The sequence below is a fragment of the Podarcis vaucheri genome (assembly GCF_965113315.1).
Source record: "Podarcis vaucheri genome assembly, chromosome: 3".
NCBI lineage: Eukaryota > Metazoa > Chordata > Lepidosauria > Squamata > Lacertidae > Podarcis > Podarcis vaucheri.
In genome coordinates this window covers 53,196,777-53,212,219 of record NC_138761.1, presented here as the reverse complement: position 1 = coordinate 53,212,219, position 15,443 = coordinate 53,196,777, and the positions used below count along the sequence as shown (strand labels likewise).

At 41.9% G+C, this 15,443-nt stretch overlaps 1 long non-coding RNA gene across 2 annotated transcripts; it reads right to left on the bottom strand.

Moving 5' to 3' along the window:
• Positions 1-202: 202 nt before the first annotated feature.
• LOC309528122 lies at positions 203-11,551 on the bottom strand. 2 transcript variants are annotated; one of them, XR_014217533.1, is made up of 4 exons: positions 11,500-11,551; positions 6,962-7,101; positions 1,512-1,599; positions 203-544 (listed from the first exon to the last, which is right to left on the bottom strand). It is a non-coding gene; the product is annotated as an uncharacterized lncRNA (long non-coding RNA). The 2 variants fall into 2 exon arrangements; XR_014217534.1 differs by having other exon boundaries at positions 203-479.
• Between the last annotated feature and the right edge of the window lie 3,892 nt (positions 11,552-15,443).

Genomic DNA, 15,443 nt, shown 5'->3' with positions numbered 1-15,443 from the left:
CGATCAGCCTTCTTTATGGTCCAGCTCTCACTTCCATACATCACTATTGCAAGGTACTTTGGTTTAATTACAGCACAGCAATGCGGTGCAGTTAAATATCCATATAATTTTATATTACTGCCCTCAAGGCCTCTTCATGGAATCAAACTTACTTTTTGTTTTTAAAAAAGAGAAAAAAATCAATTTGAAGCTGCTCAGGAAGTGGTGGGAAATGACTTTACTCTAGTTACTTCCATATTGTCCATCAGCTTTATTCTCATTTCTGAAGATTAATGTAAATTGCCTAAGAAAAAAATCTTCCTAGTTAATTACGCTTTAGGGAACTTTGTTCTTTTCTCCAAATTCTATTTCAGGCCCTCGTCTTATCCTTTCATAAGCCATGGTTGTTCATTAGGAAATTGCAGGCGGCGTTATCTTCCAGCAAACCTTTCTCCTCCTCTTATGGCTCCCTAGGCATCAACTTTTTGCATTGCACAGCTCTGTAGGAAGCAGCCAGGTCCAATATGTTCTCTTTTTAAAAAAGAAAAAGGACTCGGCTATACAACTGCAAATAAAACGTTTTAAATATAAATGTGACACTAGATGGTGACAATGAGCTATGCAAATTTCAATGTCTTTTTAATCACAGAATCACAGAATCGTAGAGTTGGAAGGGACCCTGAGGATCATCTAGTCCAACCCCTGCAATTCAGGAATACGCAGCTGTCCCTTACGGGGATCAAACCTGCAACCTTGGTGTTATCAGCACCGTGCCTTAACCAACTGAGCTATCCACTGGCTTTTTCAAAACATTTTTTTAAAAAATCATTTTCACAGCGTTTTTTATATGCATGTCGATTCCACCTAACTTGCCTGAACCGTTACCACCTCCCTTGCACTTGTGGAAAATATAAATATGATTAATATGACACCCATCACCCAAGTATTTATCACCATGATTGTTTAAGCAACATTTAGGCTGTGGTACTCCAACCCTGCAATCCTAAACCCACTTACTAGAAAGAAAATCCCATTGAATTCATGGCTTCTCCACCCTTCCACTTGTCCCATGCGTAGAAACCACAGATCTGAGATGTTTTCCGCTTGTCCTCTGCTTTCTGGACATGGGTGTGAATGGTTTTGCAATCCGCTCTGCTGTTCTTGCCGTATCACTTTCTAAGTACTAGTGACAAGAGTAATGTTTAAAAATGAAGTTAAATCATAGCATTGAAAATGGTTGGACTGGTCCCATTTTATCTAAAGCGAAAGGCAGCCTAATTCCTTTGGACTTCTCCAAGGGGCCAATGGCTCAGGGGTGGAGGACCTTCTTTGTGTGTAGTTGTTCCCTGGCATCCCCAGTTAAAAGGACCAGACAGAAGGTAATGCGAAAGACCTCTGAGAAGCTGGAGAACCACTACCTGGCAGAATAGGTTAGATGTGCAAAGGCACCGAGGTATAAGGCAGCTAGCTAACTTCCAGTGCAACAGCCCATAAGATGCTGCATAAGGATTCAGTGCCAATGGATTTCTTACCTCCTCAAGCTAGACTGCTCCTGACCATGTAGAAGCTCCCTCTGCTGTCTCCATGTGGCACTGGGGAATCTTTGTAAGGCATCTTTGGCTGTGATATGATTACAAAAAGCCCTGATGCAATTATTTAAGCAAAGGCAATTCCATCTCAGACCCCTAAGAAAGAGGTCAATCATCAAAACCCAATCTGGTGCAAAACTGATTGGTTCTTCAAAGGAGAATGAAGAATGAAAATGGCATTGTAGCCCTGTGGTTGATCCAGCCCTGCAGTTTTCCTGGGTGGAGGGAAGCTACATCCTTAGTGCACTTAGTGAACTGTCTCCTACTGTCTGGAGCCCTGTTGAATGAATCTGCTTTTCAGCTGTAAATCACTTTGAGATCCCTCATTGGAAGTGAGGCATACATGAAATGAATTCTTATCACCACCACCACCATCAGGATCATTGAGGCTGAATGGACAAATGAGCTGGATCTCTCACATAGAAACTTGGCACATTACCTTTCCACGCACAAAACCCAATAAAAGAGATCACATATCACCAACATTATGTCGTTTAAATTATCAAGGGCTGTCCTGGATTTGTCAGCCTCTAAAACTAAAAACCAGGTGTGCCTGAGAATCTGGATGAGGCTAATGGACTTGACTTTCCAGTTTTGCACAGGGTCTGTGATGGACCTGTAAAATGGGTAATAAACAGCCTTTCCTGTAAATACATCTTACAGTTATAAACCAGGCACCTACTTCCAGGCATAGGTAAAGCACTTGACATGTGCTGCAAAGATATTCTATACGCAGGAAGGCACATACTGCAGCTATTCGGCAACAGAGCTTCATCCTTTTCTGTTCTGCAGCCCTTCCTGGAGCAATTTGACAAGTTCAAAGAGTGTGAAGGAGCTCTGCATCCTGGGCTGGAGCCTAACAAATGATCGGGCTTGAACTCTCAAACAGTAAGTAGCATTGAAGGATTACTTTCCCATTGATGCAGATCCCAAGTGGACATTTTGCAGTGGCTTAAAAGGGAATAAATAATGAGGGGTGACTGATCATAAAGTGCAAGGCACTTTATTTCCGGTGGCTCCTTCCTATTAATTTGCTGCCGCACACCTGTGCGAGGAAGCAACCTTGGAGCAGATGGCTGATCAGCCTAGTGAAGGGTGAGTGTCAGAGAAACAACACATGCTCAATCTCTAGGGGAACAGTGCTCTGAAAAACGCCCAGTCTTCAGAGTTGGAGGATTCTTTAAGCAGAAGTGCGGCCAGGTCATTTTAGACCAGCCTTCGTGAAGTTGGTACCCTTCAACTGTTTCAAGAGAAACTACCCAACAGTATGACATGACAATATTCCACTTCAGGAATTGGAGGGCCATTTTTCACTGGAGGTATTTAAGAAGAGGGTTGATGGCCATCTATCAGGGTTGCTTCCCACTCTACAATCCCTTGGTTCTATGAATATGTGCCATAAAAAGAGCTGAAAAGCAATTCCTTTCCCAAAAATTCTCGTCCATCATGATAAATGCTGAAATTCAATTGTCACTTAGCTGGGGAGAGGTAAAACTGGATCATTCGTAGAAGGCACAATGTTTCCTGAGTTGAGTAGTGGATTGTTGGGCATAGTGGTGTGTCACAAGTTTTCCAAACCTATTATCTGAGATTCTTTACTGGAACACAAGGGACATGGGTGGCGCTGTGGTCTAAACCACTGAGCCTCTTGGGCTGCTGATCAGAAGGTTGGCGATTCGAATTCCCACGACAGAGTGAGCTCCCGTTGCTCTATCCCAGCTCCTGCCAACCTACCAGCTCGAAAGCATGCCAGTGCAAGCAGGTAAATAGGTACCGCTGTGGTGGGAAGGTAAACGACATTTCTGTGCACTCTGGTTTCTGTCACAGTGTTCCATTGTGCCAGAAGCTGTTTCATGCTAGCCATATGACCCGGAAAGCTGTCTGTGGACAAATGCTGGCTCCCTCAGCCTAAAAGCAAGATGAACGCTGCAACCCCATAGTCGCCTTTGACTAGACTTAACCATCCAGGGGTCCTTTACCTTTACCTTTACCTGAACACACTGGATATCTAATCTGGGGTCTTGTATATGGAACAGATTTGCTCTGCCACTGACCTACAGCCACGCCAGTATGAAAATAATCTTTTGATATGACAACCCCATAGACAACTGAGCATTGTACTGCCTTCAGCAGATAAGCTCCAGCAGAGTTGTCCAGGGGAAATTTCCAATACTGTACTTTGCAATTCAGAGGTTCTAAAATAGTGTTCCTGATTCCAGAACTGGGTGTGCCCAAAGGCTCCAGGTTGGAATGAGAGAAATGCCAGTAGCTTTTAATTTTCAGTGTACCTCCTGTGTAATGGTTTTAAAGATCTGTCAGTCCCATCATAAGATTTGACCATTAAGAACTGCTTACATTCCCAGATCTTCATTCAGGTGTTAATAAATTTCTCTATAACCCAGTATATTCAATAGCTCTTAGTGATCAAACTTGACTTGTTATTTTGAATTAACATTTGGGACTACTGTATTACTGGGAGGAGAGGGATTATGTGTTGCCAGTTGTCTTCAGTGTAAGGAGTTTGGTAGCTTAGCATGTATTTCCAGAGGCCATCATTGGTTCAACAAAAAGGATTACATATGCAGTACAGAGTCACAGCACAAAGCAAAATGGTATGAAGCAAAACAATGGTTTAGGATTGCTGCCAACTTTACATCAAAGCCCATGGTTCTATCAATGCGGGAAATTGTGCAAAAACGACAGGCATCCATATACAAATTCACTTTATTTTAGCTGAATCTGTGGAAACGTTCATCAAGGAACTGCTTTAGTGCTTTTAGCACCACTGCTGCAAACATTTTGTATTCTGTATGTTTTAACTCTTCCTTGCCAAATCCATCTCCCATAAACTTTCCAAAATCCATGGTACCACTTTTATGTGCTAAGAAGTTATATATTATTTATGCAGCCTTAAGAGCGCTTTAAAAAAACAACAACACACAACCCTCACACAATTCAGTACATTTGTAAATTAAATAAACCTATGTCAGAGCAACTATACATGGATGTGGCACTTTTGTTAAGCTGGCAGCATTCCTGTATCATACGATTTCCATTCTGGAGATATTCTATATGAATATTTAGAGAAGTATGTGATCCAATCAACAGCTGCATTCCAATCCACATATAAGTTCAGAACCATCTTATTAGGTTGGTATGATTTAAAATGTGGACTGATTTTTTTCCAATCATCCCTACTTCAACCTAACATTTAATTTTGCAATGGTTGATACTGAAGTTTAGGTATGCAAAATATTTAATCCTAAAAGTATATATTTTAAATCAACTAGCCTTGTCAAAAACTTGGCTATTGCTTTACTCTCAGAAGAGTAGTCATGAAAGAACAAAGGAAGAACAGTTTTAGGAGAGAGAAATTTCTCACAAGGCAGAGTTCAAGAAGAAGGCCAGAGGGCCTCAGAATGGAAGCTTGAAGAAATTCTTGAAAAGTCATACAGAACTTTCAAGTTGCTGTTTTAGCTTTACCTGGCAGCTATTCCAACACTGAGAAAATCATGCAAAAGCCTTTATTACTATGTCAGGATAAAAATTTGGCTACTGAAGCTGTTGTGACTAAGGGAAAGAGTGACATTGTTCTGGGCAAATCCAACACAGGCAAGAAATAAGTTTGCTCCCTGCAGAAAGAAAAGAAATTTAAAAAAGAAGTTGTGACTGAAGGCAACCAGGGGCAAGAGAAGAGCAATAAAGTAGTAAAAGGTATAAAGAGCAAAATGGTCTCTCAAGTATAATGTCTGTCACCTCACCTCATAAAAAGCCAGTGTAGTAAAAGAGTCAGTGTAGTGCATAGGCACCAACTCCTAGGGCCAGAGGTGCGGGGCTCCATACTTTGTCTTCTCCTGACGATGTGTGCATGGCGCGTGTTACGCACGTGATGTCACATGTGCACGTGACACTGATCCCCCTCACTATTGTGTGCACGATTGCACTTCTGGTGTGGTGCAGTGGTTAAAGTGTTGGTCTAGGGCCTGGGGGCCCAGGGTTCAAATCCCTACTCAGTCACAAAACTTACTGGGTTCCCTTGGGCTAGTTGCTGGATTTCCACCTACCCGGTTGTGAGAAAGAAAAGGGGAGGAGAAGCTCTATGAACTCCACCTTGAGCTCCTTGAAGGAAAGGTAGGATATAAATGAACAGACCTTCTTCTAAAGGGAAGCACCTGTTAATTCAGTCAGATATGATGCCTCAGGGATAGCATGCTAAATTAAGATAGGTATGACCACTGGAAATTTTCCAGTGGACCCACTGGGTCTCCTCAGTTGCCTAATGAAGCCACACCTGGGAAATGTGGGTTTCTGTAGTTCTTTCTTCACCAGCATCAGCTACTGCCCATCAATGTTATTGCCAGGCTAAGACTTCTGCCTGGGCCACTCTCAAGTGACCTGTACACTTTCCTTTCTACTCAGATTTATCTGGCTCTAATCCCATATCTTACAGCCAACTGTGATCCTTCAGGATTGGGAAAAATGCCAAATAAAAATAAAGGCATCAAGTAAATGGACGATCAAAAGAAGAGGCCAGCTTTAGCATGGAATGCAACCCAGAGACAGCTGAGCATGTTTCACTTCCATTGAAATTGAATGGAACAAAAATATATTCTTCCACCAAGATTGTGCCTACCTTTTGCTGGATTTTACCCACTGGCAAAAGCATGCTTGGACGCATAGTGGGGAAATAGCAAGGCTGATCCCAACATTCTCAGATAAATATTTTGGTTAAATTCTTAGATATTGGGAGCCAAAATGGGACGGGGAAGTGGAAAAAATCAGGTAGAGAAAGTTCCAGTGCTCGGGCAGGGTACTTTTGCAGGCTGGAGATGTTGTTGTTGTTGTTAACATTACCATCATCAAAGAGTGGCAGGAGCAGTCAAAGGCTCTCCTCATCCTTAAATATTTTTTCCTCCTTTCCCTCTCATTTTGTACTGTTTTTGGGACTGAGTTCCAGGGGTGGAGAGGATCCTCCTCCATGATTGCTGGATGCCGAGTCTGATACATTGTATTCAGCTTGTAGAAGATGGCAAGAATATGACAGGAGACAAATATATGCAGGAGCGGTTAGCCTAATATGCATACGCCTTGAAAGGTCTGAGAGGCGTTATCAGCGCCACTTCTCAATGAATTTAAAAGAAGGTGACAGACTTGCTATTCAGGGTGCACACAATGTTCCACCAGTGATAGATTCCAATCAGGGAGCATCCAGGAAATATTACATGAATGTCACAAGCTGCTGCCAACGCACATTCATTTGTTATACGCTGAATGAGAGGCAGTTTATATTTCAGAAGAGATATAAAAGAGCGAAAAGGAAATATAAATCAAGAGCATTTCTGCTTTGGTAACAGAAAAGTAGATGCTCTTGGGGACAAATGGTTGGAGCTTACCTTTTAGCTCCCTGTGCTTGACAACTCACTGTTCCGATTGCTCTTGAGGCTGCAGCATGTGCTTTCAAACCATCTCGCACAGTAACTGCTGATTTAGGGATCTAGCGTTCGCTGGATGCCACACACCAGAGCTGAAATTACTGAAATATGTAATTCATGTAGTCAAAGTCTACACTCATCCTGGCTGGGGCATTAATAACACAGAACTGGGAGGGGGCTGTGCTACACTCCAGCATCTTGCATGTGATCCTGCCCCCCAAATAACCCTGGAAACCACCTGCCAGTCAGCATAGACTATCCAGAGCTAGGTGGACCAGTGGTCTGGCTAGGGCTGCATAAGCACTATAAATTTAAAGCATATTAAAAGTGCATTTCCCCCCTCAAAGAATTCTGGGTACTGTAGTTTATCCCTTAGTAAAGGACCCCTGACCATTCGGTTCAGTCGCGACCGACTCTGGGGTTGCGGCGCTCATCTCGCTTTATTGGCTGAGGGAGCCAGTGAACAGCTTCCGGGTCATGTGGCCAGCATGACTAAGCCGCTTCTGGCGAACCAGAGCAGCACACGGAAACACCAGTTTACCCCTTACAGCATTACAATTCCCAGCAATCTTTAACAAACAACAGTGTCCAAAATTCCCTGAGAGGGGAAACATGTTTCAAATGTGCACTAAAACTATAGAGTGTGTGCAGCCTCAGTATAAAGATTGTTTCCTACATTCCTGTGTAGGGTGGGAGAGTCAAGTTTCTCCTCCAGTCCCAGCAATGCCCCTCTGGCAGGGGCGTCGACTTTTAAAATATATTGGGGGAGCCCGCGAAAGCTCATGAATAATAAATAAGCTCATGAATATGCAGATAAAGTGGTGCCGCCTCCTCGTGAGCGAATAGGGGAGAGCGTGCTGCGCCTATCAATCAGCTCCGAAGGAAATTGGGTGGAGCTTTTGCTCGGGAGGGAGGGCAGGAGGCATGCAGCCCGACCCTGTGCATTTTGGGCTGGGGGAGGGGCGGCGGTGGCGCTCTGCTGGAGGGGCGCCTGAGATTATTGGGGGGGCAGAGCCCCCCCAAACGAATTTTTGAGGGGGCTCGGCCCCCCTCAGGCCCCATGGAGTCGGCGCCTATGCCCTCTGGACAAAGCCCTTATATTCTCCCATAGATAAACAGCTGCTACATACTCCAGTGGGGAAGTGGTTTTGCTTTTGTGAGAAAACATGGGGGATTCCAGTGAGAGCGAAGCATGACCCACAGTAAGGGCTGATTTGGTTGCCACCAACAGGAGCCTAGCAGCTGCAATATCTAGGCTGCCTCTGCCTGCCCCCCAGCCCCTTGCAATAAGCTGTGTGCTTAGCCACTCCCCTTTCTGTTTTCTATCCATGTCTCTTGTGATGGGAGAAGCAACAGAACAGTGGCTTATGCATTCAGTGGTGGATGAATTATATTGATTAGCATAGGATTCAGTTTGCTACTGCTGAAGATTAGTGAATAATTGCTTCCTGTACTGAATATATTTCTACAACAAGGAATAGGAGTAGTCTCCTAGAAAACAAACCCACCCACCCAGCATTAGTGATCAAACAACATGGCTCTAGTGGCTGGAAAGACCCATACTTCTTCAGGCAGAAAGAATCAAAATATGCTCTCCCTTTGCAATTATTTAAAGGCTGCATTAAATCTAAACTCAAATGCAAACCAAAATAGAGCCATCTTTTTCCTGCAGTTTTAAAAATCTATGGTCTTTGATAAAGAGACATATTAGAATATACTGTCTGGCACTGAGGTATTAAATATATTAACTAGTCGTCCCCCCCCAAAAAAAAAAAGTATTTTGCAAAGAAGGATTGTATATTCATATGGAAGTTGAGAATTTTGTCAGGGAAAATATACAGCCTCAGACAGCCAAATAAATTTATAGTCTACTATGTTACACATGATGGTGAAATGACTTGGCATGGTTTGCATATCATGCTGAAATTTCCTTAGAAGATGTCTAATATATCAAATAAGCTGCATTTCAGTAAGAAAGAAGGCTATTCAATCTGCTCTATGCAGTAACAATATTGAGCCAAATGCCATCCTTTCCATTTGTGTTGCTGATGCAGCATGAAGAGCACCAACTGAAGTGTTTACAAAGTGTGAGAAACAAAAAGTTTTTATTGGTTGCTGTGCTCTCCTCTCAGTTCACCAGAACTGTTTTAGATTTTGTGTATTAAGAGCCCCACAGGACTCTGCCTCTATCTCAGAGCAACTACCTTTAGGAAATTCCTGATGGTTCCATATTTTTACTACTACAGTGGTACCTCTGGTGATGAACTTAATTTGTTCCGGAGGTCTGTTCTTAACCTGAAACTGTTCTTAACCTGAGGTACCACTTTAGCCAATGAGGGCTCCTGCTGCCGCTGTGCCGCTGGCACGTAATTTCTGTTCTCATCCTGGGGCAAAGTTCTTAACTCGAGATACTACTTCTGGGTTAGCAGAGTCTGTAACCCGAAGTGTTTGTAACCTGAGGTGTTTGTAACCCAAGGTACCACTGTACTATTATTATTATTTTAAAATATTGTATATGGTCTTTAAAAGCTAAATTCTTCCAAGGCAGCTTAAAGATAAAAATGTAATAAAATCACAATGTGTACTTAATTAAAGGCAGCTGAATTAAAAGAAGCCCAAAACAAAATAACTAATATATATATATATATATATATATATATATATATATATATATATATATATATGCTTTCGTAGATTTTCACGGGTACAGGAATGCTTCGTACCAGAAAAACAGGGTTACGAAGCTAATCCAAAAAGAAACACCCCCCAAAAACCAAGACACAGAAGAAAACAATGGCATGGCCCTCCTTCCTTATATCAAGGGCACTACAGACAAAATCAGCAAAATCCTCCATAAACACAATATCAAAACAGCCTTCTGCACCAACCAAAAAATAGCCAATATCCTCAGAAACCCAAAAGACAAAATCCAGCTGGAAAACCAAGGGGTCTATGAAATACCCTGCAAAGTCTGCCCAGCCACGTACATTGGACAAACAAACAGACGAATAAATGCACGTATCGCAGAACACAAGAATGCCGTCAAAAAAGAAGAAAAAACTTCCTCTCTTTTCCAACACATGAATGAAACAGGACACAAAATTAATTTTGCAGATTCCAAATTGCTCTTTAACATGGAACATCACCACAAGAGAATAATCATGGAAGCCATCGAGATAGAGAAACACCCTCACAACATGAACAAGCGTGACGACACGTCCCGCCTGCCAGACATCTGGAAATTAGCCCTCCCCACAAAAACCGACACCAGAACCAGAGGCACAAAGAACGCCGTCACCAATCAACCACACCAGACCCAAACCCAGACCCTCTCCACAGACATATTACAGACTCCATCCAGTAGCCAAACTATAGTGGCACCTCCGGATGCTGCACCCCCCTGCAATCCCTACACAGATCTGGCTGGCACAAGGCACAAAACCACAGCTCGCCCCTATACACGAAGCCAAGCCAGAGCACAACTAAATGCAGCACAGCCATCTTCTCAGAAAAACTCTTCACAAGCTCAAGAGGTCAAGACACGAAAGCTTTAGCAACTAATCTACACTTAATGACCCACCCAGTGGTACTCAGAATATCACTCATGAAATCACTCAAGATATCCCTCAAGTAATTAAGGAACAAAAGAAGAAAAGGCACACTAATCTAGGAACTTCCTCTCTGCCCAGAACGTTGGAGGCTATACACCACACCCCTCAACAGTATTTATAGGAACTCAAACACCAGATTCTGCTCTGTTCCAGTAACAAGAAGCCGAAAGCACCAGCCTGAAGATGACGAGTGAGACCTCGTCGAAACGTCGCACAGACACCCCGACTCTTACACGGGAAGACACCCGAAGACACCAAAACCTGCATATATATATATATATATATATATATATATATATATATATATATGGAATCTTAATAAAGTTATCTAACTGGGTCTGCCTTTAAGCACAGTTTGGAAACTTTAGCTTGTTCAGAGTGTGTCTACCAGAGTTAGGAATGGGGGTGAGGACCTTTGCTCTACCAGCTGCACTGAATTTGGGTGCATTTCTGAGCCCCATTTTAAAGTGCTGGCTTTAACCTTTATACCATTATAAATGGATTGAACCCAAGCTATTTGTTGGACCACTGCACACATATCATCTTGCCTGCGTGCTGAGATCTGCATCCAAGGTTGTTTTGGTGTGTCCACCACCTAGATTAATAATGATGAACAGGCAGATGTGAATCTCATAAGGGCAGATCACTACAGCCATCACATGTTTTCACTAGGGACAGGTGAATCTGTCAGCTTGGGTTTCTCTGTTTTTCACACTGATTTTTCAGTTCTCCGTACCAGCTTGCAGTTCAATGTATATTTTCCCTTAGGATATGCATTTTTGTACACATTACTTGGCTGGAGAACTGCATTTTGTTTTGGAAAGTGTAAATTTGGAAAATTCACCTAAAATGCAAACTGAAACTAATTTCACCCCCATGTTTACTCACAGCCTCTTTGAGAGTCAATGGCAGCCCTCTCCACTCCTCTTCTCAAGCTGATATATAATCCTATAGTTAGCTGTGAAGAAACATTCTAGAATTCACAATTTTCTGGATTTGACTTGAAGCCCCAGAAGCAACATGTTCTTGAGGGTTCATGTGAATATTGCCTTGCATTTAATATCCCTGAGGATTTATTCCTGTGAAAACAAGACAGAAAAAAAGCTTCCAGAGAAAACTTAGTAATATAAAAAAGGTTAACCTATTCTATGTAACAGGAAAAAGTTGAAATACCTTCATTTTATAACAACACTCTTAACTTCAAGACATGAAACAAAGTTTGATTTTTTTAACTACTTTGTGAGTCTGACTTCTGCCACAGTCCAATAAATGTATGTGTTTGATGTGTGCAAATACATCTTTGTACACAAAACATCTTCAATAGGGATAGTGCAGAGCTTTTCCAAGTGAAGAAAAATTACCCTATAAAATTTTAAGTGCTGAAGTCAGAGTTTAAGGCACAGGACTTTGCGTGTTCAAGTATTTATGTGCTGAAGATATCTTCTGAAGCATTGTTAAGTCATGAAATAGAATAATGAAAACAGCAATTTTAAGACTAACCCCCCTTTTTTATCCTTATTACGCAATTGCCTGATCACAGCATCATATTTAAAAGTGCCATAAAAAGTCCCATTTTAAGCTTTAATATGAAACTCGTTTGTATTTCTTCCTTCAGACCCAACTAACAGTGGTTGGCAAGGAGGGAAATTTCATATTAATGTTTGCTTCTAGGACACTTACTACTTTGTAGGTTAAACAATTTACAGTGCCCAAAGAATAAAAAGACTCCATATAGGTTTTTGTAACTATGTTAATAACTTAGAAGCTGTTTTTATACGAAAGGCCAGGTGTTCTCCAGAAATCAGGAAGGCTACTGATGATAGAATAAAATCTATCTAAGAAAAACATACAGCAGCAATAAGAAAACAAACAAAAAAATCCCAGGAAAGGAGGAACAAACACCAAGAGGCAACTCCTTTCAATGCTCTTTTCTCTTCAACTCTGACAAACAGCCTGAGGGGCAGTCCAAACTAAAGGTGGTCTGATGGGCACACCACATGCACACACTTTGCATGCAAAAGGTCCCTGAAGGATCCTCTAGGGGGACAGGGGCTGCATAAGGAAAGGCATTTGACTCATCTAATGGGAGTTAAGAAAGGGCCATAGCTTCGAGCACATGCTCTGGAAGTAAAAGGTCCCAGAGCTGATCCTTGGCATCTGCAGGAAGGGCTGGGAGAGGCTTCTGTCTGAAGCCCTGGAGTGTCTGTGCGAGTCAATGTAGGCAAAACTGAGCTAGATGGATGCTTCCTGCCTTCCTATTCCAGGTCCAAGCAGCCACATGGCAAAGCCAGGGTTTTTGTTGGGGGGACATTTTTGTTAGGGGGGCAGAGCCGAGAAGACTGGTCAGTTAGTTAAGTATACCAGTGGCCAAAATTGTGGAAACCTTTGGGGAAAGTGTATTTCTGAGGTTTGATGGCTCATAACACCACTTTTTTGGGAGTAATACCATAAAAGTATATATCAATGGAAAGATAATTTAATGAAGAATGTAATGCAACAAAGTTTGTTCAATTATTAGTATTCTATTAAAAAGTATTGCCAAATATCCAGAAAAAGGAAGCACAACTTGCTTAGCTTGATATGCAGTAACTTTCATTTGAATGTAGCCAATGAGCATGAGTGTTTAGAGAGCCAATCAGGTGTTATGAGCCATCAAACCTCAGAAATATACTTTCCCCAAAGGTTTCCACAATTTTGGCCACTGGTGTATTTCTATTGTTTTACTTGATTGAGGGGGGTAGGGGCAGCTACACCCATGACCAGCCATACTAATTGCAGAAAGATAGAACCAAGATTAAATAAAATATTGAGAGATGGATGGCTCAAGGTCATAATGTTTCATGGTGGGCTTGCATGGGTTTCCTGTGCCTGTTTTCACAGGAAAGGCTCCTCCACTAAATAAGCTACGCTCCTTGCCCTAACAGATCTAGCTTCACATAGGACCTAAGAGGTGGGGTCAGGATGTCCATAAAGGAGAGGAGGCTCCCAGCCCATTAGACAGGTTGTCCACAGGTCTGATCATTCTAATTCTTTCAATTTGAAGGTACCAACTTTCCCTCAGCATTGCCACAACAGCATCCATCAATACTGGTATTTGAGCACTTTAGATCCTATGTGGCTCAGCTGAACTATGTGACCTTTTAAGAATGAGAATGGTTTTTAGCAGAGACGCTACTGAAGCCGAATCACTAAAGGCATTTGTGCAAGCTTCAAAGATTCAGAAAAGTGAGCTTTAGAGGCATGAAACCAAGAAGAATCATTTCAGGGTACCATTCCTTTTTGTTGCTGTACGGCTTGGTCAGGCTCATGGCAAAATCCTAGTCATTTCACCACTCAGAATGGAATTTTCTGAATATCTCTATGTTGAGCTTCCCCACACAGATTTTTTTTCTAATTCCCCTCTCACTCTTTGATCTCAACAGAAAGTGAATTATTTTCACTCTGGTTCTGCTGAAAATGCAAACAATTCTCACATATTATTATATACATTAATTATATACATTATACCCATTATTTCTGCCATATGTATTATACATCTATTTTTGTGTATAATTTTGTGCGTCTAAATTAGTCAGACTTTTTTTTAAACCCTCAGGCATGAGTTTGTCTAACCTAAGCAGGTACTGACTCAATGCAAGAGGTGGCCTGATGCAGGCAAAGCTCAATCAGGTCAGAACCACCCATTTTGCGTATAAATCAGTTTAAAACAGATCCTTCATCCATCCCTATTCACCACATATTCATTGGCATTTGTGCCATTTCAGCAGTTACATCTTAGCACTCAATTCAGGATGAGAAGAAAGGGAGCAGAATGGGGATCGTTTGGTTTGGAATCCCATTCATTCCCAAACATTGCTTGTATGTGGGCATCTGGTTGGCCACTTGAGAACAAGACACTGGACCAGAAAGGCATTGGCTTCTTCCAGCAGGACTCTATTAGGTTCTTAAATGAGATTGTCTCCTCAACACTGGTGCAAGAGAGCACTGATGTTTCATAGTAGTCAGCGTCCTCTTGCTGCTTATTTGGGTCTGGTCCCCCTGCTGCTTATTTTTTAATGCCTCTTCACAGATGCAATACAAACTTTACCTTAGGCCACAGGAGCTGAAGCAGCAGCATAGAATGAAGCCAGTAGACTATATTTGTCTTTCAAAACTAATTATCCATTAGGGAATTTGGCAGAGGTGATCCTGCCTCAGTGCCCGTTGTTGGATCAGATAACCTTCGGGTCCACAGCAAGTCCTCACAATTCCCTTATTCCACAATTTTCACAAAACGTTTTTCGATTAGCCTACCCAGACCAAAGTCATCTCTTTTTCTTTTCTTTTCTTTTTTTGAATGGCTGAGGTCACAGTTTTTATTTAGGCAGAGTTTTTGTTGTTTATCCTAAAATCGTAGGTTTCAGGATTTTGTTTTATTTTTTAAAAAAATCACAAAATGAAAGAATGTGTTTTCCATTGCATCACGACTGCTCAGATGGCATTTGTGTTTCTCAGGGGAAACCAATCTCTTGTGAAGGACACTGGATGTTTTGCCCAGGGTAACATCCTTCGCCTGCAAGGCACTATGCACAACCTGAGTCAGTCCATGAAATTCATCACACACAAGCAAGCAGACAATGAAATGAAAAGCATTCATCTGAAACCAAAGACCAGATGCTTCCATGGTAAGCTTTCAGCATGGTTCACTTAATCCTGTCAAACCCTTTATGATGGCAGGAAAAGAGAGAGTATGTACGTGTGGGTGCGTAATACTTTTTATTCTTTACAAATAACCACCTACTGGAATTTTATTCTTTTTATTCTTTACAAATAACCACCTACTGGAATTTTAG